This window comes from Pteropus medius, unplaced genomic scaffold (genome assembly GCF_902729225.1).
Source record: "Pteropus medius unplaced genomic scaffold, Ma_sr-lr_union100, whole genome shotgun sequence".
Classification (NCBI taxonomy): domain Eukaryota; kingdom Metazoa; phylum Chordata; class Mammalia; order Chiroptera; family Pteropodidae; genus Pteropus; species Pteropus medius.
In genome coordinates this window covers 13,863,482-13,870,085 of record NW_024349519.1, presented here as the reverse complement: position 1 = coordinate 13,870,085, position 6,604 = coordinate 13,863,482, and the positions used below count along the sequence as shown (strand labels likewise).

The 6,604-nt window shown below is 44.4% G+C and overlaps 1 protein-coding gene across 1 annotated transcript in view; it reads left to right on the top strand.

The window, feature by feature from the left end:
- Positions 1–2,224: 2,224 nt before the first annotated feature.
- RASSF8 (Ras association domain family member 8) overlaps positions 2,225–6,604 on the top strand; it is a 96,613-nt gene continuing 92,233 nt past the window's right edge. The window contains exon 1 of the mRNA XM_039882460.1: positions 2,225–2,353. The gene's annotated coding sequence lies outside the window, so the exon portion shown is untranslated. The remainder of the gene's footprint in view (positions 2,354–6,604) is intronic.

Below are 6,604 nucleotides of genomic sequence, written 5' to 3'. Positions count from 1 at the left end.
ATATGCTGAAGAAAGAATGTATTAACCACATGCAGTTGAGGTAGGGAAAAGGTTTTCCTGGGCTTATCCAGGACTGAACAAGGGTAAATTCGCTGACTTTGGCAGTCATTGGAAAGACACACTCTAGTTTGGAGATGAGTATAGCTCACCATGTACCTGGATCCCAGTGGATATGGCTATTCTATCATAATAAATTTCATACTGATTTAAATGCTGGTCATGTGAAAGTTGGTTGTCATGTCAGTCAATTTATTCACCTCTGGATGTATAATAAAATCCATCTCAGGACCCGACTGGTGACCAACAGAAACTGGATTAAGTTTCTTCTACTAGGTAAGATACTGGATCCTGGTTTAACAACAGCAACACTCCTCCTGCCAGCTATTGCGCACGCGTTTCAAGACCTCCACAAAAGAGGGATGACTATCTCAGCAAAAAAAGGGAGGAAAGTTCTCAGAAGGAAGGAGAAGTCAACATTGGGAAATGCTGCAAAGGGCATAGGACAAAACAGGGATTAAAATTTTCCTTATATTTGGCAATTAGGTGGTGACTGATGTTGTTCAGCGGAGTGAAAGGCTGACAAGGGAACGAGAATTTAGGAAATGTTAACATTAAAGCTGGAAAACTCTGAGAAGAGGATCCATACTATACAGAGTCATATTTAAATAAAATTGCCCCACGTTTTACAATTGAATCATAGAGAACTCTTCTTGTCCCCAAATCCTCCAAATTTGAGTTTTACCATTTCTCTCCTCAGTTAACCTCTGACGTAGAACTAATGAGCTGTGCAGTAACTGAAGGTCAAAAAACAGGAAAAAGAAACAAAAGGCCTACAAAACCAAACTTAATACAAACAAAACAAATCAAGCCCTGAGTAAGATGAGCTGTAACAAGTTGTGCTTCAAATTTAATATCCTTGTTTTGATGGGGGGCGGGGCGGGAAAGTCTGTAGAATTAAAAGGGGCATTTTATAATTGAAACGCTTTCTTGCATCTCACCCATTATCCTCATCCCATCTCCCTCCAAATTAATAGCTGTTGCTGAGTTGTGGGCATGTGTGAGCACAAGCTGGACCAAAGGCTGAATTTTGTCCAGCGGCTAGTAGAGTAATTGCATGCCATAAAAAAAAAAAAAAATGGAAGAGTGAAAACAACATACATGTCTGTATTTCCAGATGAAAGTACTGTTTTCCTTACTTGACTATTTGCTCTGTTTAAAGGGGGAGGGGGGCAGGTTCTGAATCTGAGCCCAGCTCTTCCTAAACTTGGTTACTCACGTCTGATTCATTCTGTTTTTCGTCTCCTCTCTGTCATTGCCTGCTGCTGAGGAGGGGGTCGCTGAATCACTGTCGCTCCAGCGGAAAAGCAATTCAAACTCAGTCCTTGCGGTTGGAAGGGCTTTTTTTTTTTTCTTTTAAAAATTATTTTTAAAGCGTCTGCGGAAAAAGCCTTTTTTGGGGGGATGACCATAGAGGGCAGTTTTACAAGACTCACGCCAGGCTATGGAAGATTTTGCTGTTGTGAGAGTCAGTGAGGCACTGGTCATGTCACCGTTTGGCGCTCTGGCCCCCGCGCCGTGGTGGCCAGGGAGTGCGTGGCAGGCCGGGCGGCAGCGCGGGCCGTGCTGGGGCGGCCGGGGCAGCGCGGCCCGGTGGGCCCGAGCTGCCCGCCGCACTCCCCGCCGCTTTAAAAGCTCCCACAATGCAGCGCTGGCGTCCCAGTTCCGTTACAAGGTCTCTGCCCGCGCCGGCGAACCCGCGAGGAGCGGGCGGGGGAGCCGGAGAGCGGAGGCTGTAACCCGAGCGCCTGGCCGAGGGTGGCGCCCCCGCGCCGCTTTTCTTGCGCTCTCAGCCCGCGACCCGGCGAAGGGGCGGAGTCGCCTGGCCGCCCGGCCCGGCCCCCAGCCCGGCCCCCAGGCCAGAGACACCGGCCGCGGGAGCGAGCCGGCTGCCAACTCCGCTACCCGCGCTCGCTCCGCGCCCCGCACCGCGCCTGCCGCCCGGCTCCTCGCCGAGTCTCGATCGCCCGTCCGCGGGAGCGGCAGCCGCGTTGAGGCGGCTCCTGCCGGCGGCGCAACCGCTGCCCGCGCGCTCGCAGGCTCCCGCAGCCCCGCCAGGGGCGTCCTCTCTCACCTAGCGCCGGGCGGGGAGGTGCGCCGAGAGGGCGCGCCGGGGAGCCGGGGCCTCCCTGCGGTGCGGGGCGCGCGGCCCGCGGAAGGCAGGAGGCAGGCGCGCGGGGCTGTGTGGCCGGGGACAGGCGCTGGGCGGCCGCCGGGCTCCGAGCGCCGCCGCGTCCCCACCGCCCCGGCCGGCCCCTCCAGGCGGCCTGCGGGGGCGGCGCAGTTGCGAAACTGAGTGAGTATTAACTTTACTCCGCGGCCGCGATTTCTGGGCAGCATCTGGGACCCCTCCCTCCTGCTCCTGGAGCCTCCGGGATCCCCTTACCCCTTTCTCTGCGCTGGGGGCTTCTTTGCCCATTCTGCCTCCAGCCCGCTCCCGCCGCGGGCTCCTGCTTCCTCCGGTTCACCTTTTCCCTGTTGTGTTCTTTTTTTGCGCGTTCTCTCTGCGGCACACACGCGTGTGCCTGAAAAGTACAAGCTTGTTCCTCCTTGCTTCTCCGTTTCCTTCCAGTGTCCTTGGCATGGTAGTTTAGAGGCCACTTTTGTTGGGAAGGGAAATGTATGTCTGGTTTCTCTTAGTATTTTTTCTCCAAATGGAAAACGGTTGCTCGCTTGCGGGGTGGCGGTTTGGTGAAACGCTTGTTTTTCCTTATTGATTGGTTTGTAGGTTTTTAAATTTTGTTTGTGCGATTAGCCCTTCCCCGTCCCTCGTCTCCCGTGCTGCGAGCACATCTAGGAAAAAGTATCCACAAGAGGAGATTTTCAAAGTAATTTTGTTTTGCAGACTAGAAACTTTGGGAAGGTAGATCTCAGAAAACTTGAGATTCAATCAGAAGGGATGTTGAGCTTTGAATAGGGTCCTTGTGCGGCATTGGATCTTACAAGCCGAGTAGCTGGGTTTGTAATCGAGTGTTGCGTTGTTATTTTAGCATGATAGAGCCGCCTGGTGTTGCTAAACCACTACTTTCTCAGCATCAAATGGCATCTTGAGCAGTGCACGCGTGGATATCATTGCGGGTCAGTATTGCCCTTGATCTTTAGGGATTTATCAGGGAAATAGATATGCAGGGCACGTTTCATAATTGATTTAAACCCGTCAGGTTAGCCTTGTCAATACATCAAAGCATTGCATTAAAAAAAATTACTCCAGCCTGGTGATGGCGAGAACGAACATTGATGGGCTTTCCAGTATAATGTGGCTCAGCAGTTCTCCATTAGATCTGTTGTGTCTCCAGGAAACACCTTTAAATATGTATAGATCTCTGCTTTTCTGTCATTTGGATTAACTGCTCATTCTGGTAGGAGATACCCAGGTAGTTTTTTTCTTTTTTTCTTTTTTTTAAAGTCAGCTTTGAGTTGCCAGGAGTTGGCGATCATGTTATAAAGGAAAGAAAAGGGGAAGCTTTCTTAATGGATTTTCAGCATCCTGTCCTTTGCCTGGTTGAGGTAGTAATGAATGACAGCTGGCCCTCTGCAGGGAGAGGTGCATGGTGGAAACGAGAATCAGGACACAGGACACAGCACTATCATGTTGGAGAGTGGTTTGTGTATTTCACCTTTTAGCGGGCATGTTAACGGTACTTTTTTTTTTTTATCTCAATGGAGAGCTCTCTCAAAACCATAAAAATTAGGTAACCATACCCTACTTTAGGAAGATTGAACATAATTTGGTGATTATTCTATCGAAGAATCAGATCCAACAAAATGTAATTTGTAATGTAGATGATAAAACCTTTCAAAATTCCCCGCTTTTCTCATTTTCTCTCTGTTTAAGAAGCTCAGGCTGATACTTTCAATAATAGACACAGCTGGCAGTAATGCATTGAGTTCTTTCTAGGTTCATTGTCAAGTCTAATTTCTGGGTTTCTCTGAGAGGGGAATATCAGAGCCCAGAGAGTGAGCAAATCATGAGACTGTGCAGATAGATGGGAAAGGCATTACAGTTTACTGAAGTGTCAACATGCTGCAGGGGAAAGCAATTCAAAAGAAGAGAGAATGTAAGTTTTTAGGGTACATGTTCACCGAATTTGGCATTTGGTTGAGATATTTGGGGATTGCTCATTTTAAATTTTATGCAGTTATTTCCTTTTGTCTAATATTTTATATTTTTAAGGTTTCAATTTTTTAATGTGAATCTCAATGCTTGGCTTTCGTAGCCTTTTATACTGGGTTAATTTTTGACTTGAATGCCTTGCTCACTTTAAGAAATTAGTTTTTCAGAGTTCTTATTTATTAATTGATCTGTCTTGCGTTGATGTATGGAATGACTTGAGAGTAAGAATACTGTTTGCTGTTGGATATTGTTGATCTTTTCATTATGGTAGATTCTGGGCATAATGGCTTTGCTCATTTTTTGTAAAACTTTAGGTCTTTTATATCTTGCTAGTATTCTAAACATTACAAAACTCTTTGCAGGTAGAAGTGGAGTAGGAATGAGAGTGGGATAGGGAAACATTATGCATTAAATCTGAGGAGTTGGATTTAAGAAATAATATATCACCTGTTTACTCTCCTTGAAGGCTAGGTTACTCTAAGGCTAAGTAGTCTTCAAAATTCAAAGTATAGAGATAGTTTTCAATAACTCTGTATAACGGGAAGAATGCTTACCCTACAGCCAGCCTACCAGACTTGGTTGGGTGGCAGATGTGAATTTGTCACTCCGAGCTGAATGAGTTTGGCCATGCTACTTCAACCTCTGTAATCTACAGTTTGCTTTCTGTAAAATGGGAGTACTGCTACTAAAAGAGATGCTGAAACAAGTAGAATACCTAATATAGGTGTACTTAGCCAATAATGGCACATCTTAGCTAATAATGGCAGCATCTAAGCCTTCTCCAGAAATAAGCTCTTTGATTACCCATCCTTTCAAATTGTTTCTCCTGTTTTTCATCTTATCCATCCAAAGAATGGTCAGGCCAGATGATTGGAGTTATCCTTCACTCTTTTTCTTCTGTCGTCTCTACCCAGCCAGTTTGTCACAAAGTCCTGTTTATTTTTCTAGCAAAATCTTTATCAAACCTGTCTGATTTTTATTCTCTATTATGCTACTATCCTAGTTCATCTTGCTTTCCCCATTGCAGAGGCCTCCTATACACCATGCACCCCTTCCAGTCCCTTTTTCCACCAGCAGCCTGAAAAAGAAAAATAAGTCACTTGCAGTTTAAAGTCTTTAAATTTCTTAGAAAACACATTTATTCTTGGGATAAAATATAAAATCCTCAACAAGCCTGCAAGGTCCTGCATGACTTGGCCCCTGCCCCCTATTTTCATTTCTTGTCAGCCACATTGGCAGTGCTGCAGTGAACTCACCTCAGGGCTGTTGCGCATGCTGTTGGTCTCTCTATTTTAGGACATCTCGGTGATGGTTCAGATATCCTCTTTATAAAGTCTTTTCTGAGAATGTCACCCTTAGCACCATGTAACTTAGAACCCTTTTATTTTCTCTCTCATAGCACAATCATCTTTTTCCTTCTTAATATTTACCACAATTTATCATTATTATCGTTCAGTGTTTCTCTCTTGCCCTTGAGGGCAGGAATAGTGCCTAGTTTATTTACCAGTTTATACCCAGTACCTAGTGTGTGTGTGCGTGTGTGTGTGTGTGTGTGTAGTAGATGCTTATTAAATAGTTATTGTTATAATGAATAAGATAGTAATATTAGTTTTGTTTTTGTATCTTGATTGCCTTCTTTTTCACCATTAAATCTGCTTTTCATAACAGAAAAGCCAGACTGGCATTCTCATGTGTTCCTTATTTGCTTTTTGGACTCTGTGGAAAATTCATAGGAATAAATTGAGACACCTTTTAATTAATGTTACCCTTGTGCTTTTCTGTTGTAGATAATCCTTTTTCTAAGTACATCATTAAAGTAATTATGCTTTTTTCATCAGCACAGGATTACTGAAAGAAAAAATCTTACTATGTCACATTGTTTTACACATGTCATGTGATAACACGTTAGCCCACAGCTATCGATTGCTCAGTGCTGGATTTCCAAGGAAGGTAGGGGAAACTAGTAGAAAAATGAGAATTCTAATTCTAAAGATGTTTAGTACTGTCCAGCTGTCGGTATGACTTACATAAAGAACAAACTAGATATCATTTGACCATTCGGTTAAGGTAGAAGAGTACTATAGTTTAAAAATGGGAGTCACTTACAGGTCTGGAAGTTCTTTTTCCCTTCTCACTAAAACATTCCTTGTTTTAGCCAAAAAACAAGGCCAAGGAAGGTTTAAAGCTTTGTTTAGGTATTTTTGTCGTGTGGTTGCTCTTTACACAATATTAGTTTGATGCACTATAACTCTGAAGTACTTATGTCTTCATTATTAATGTTTCTAGTCTCTACTTCTTACATAATCACCCACATTTTCTTTTGACTCGTTTTTTTAAGACTTTAGTTTCTTTATAGAATTTTTACCTCATACCCTTAGAATGTAATTCCATTTATTTTCTAGTTTTGTATCTTGTAGGTCACTAAGTATACAA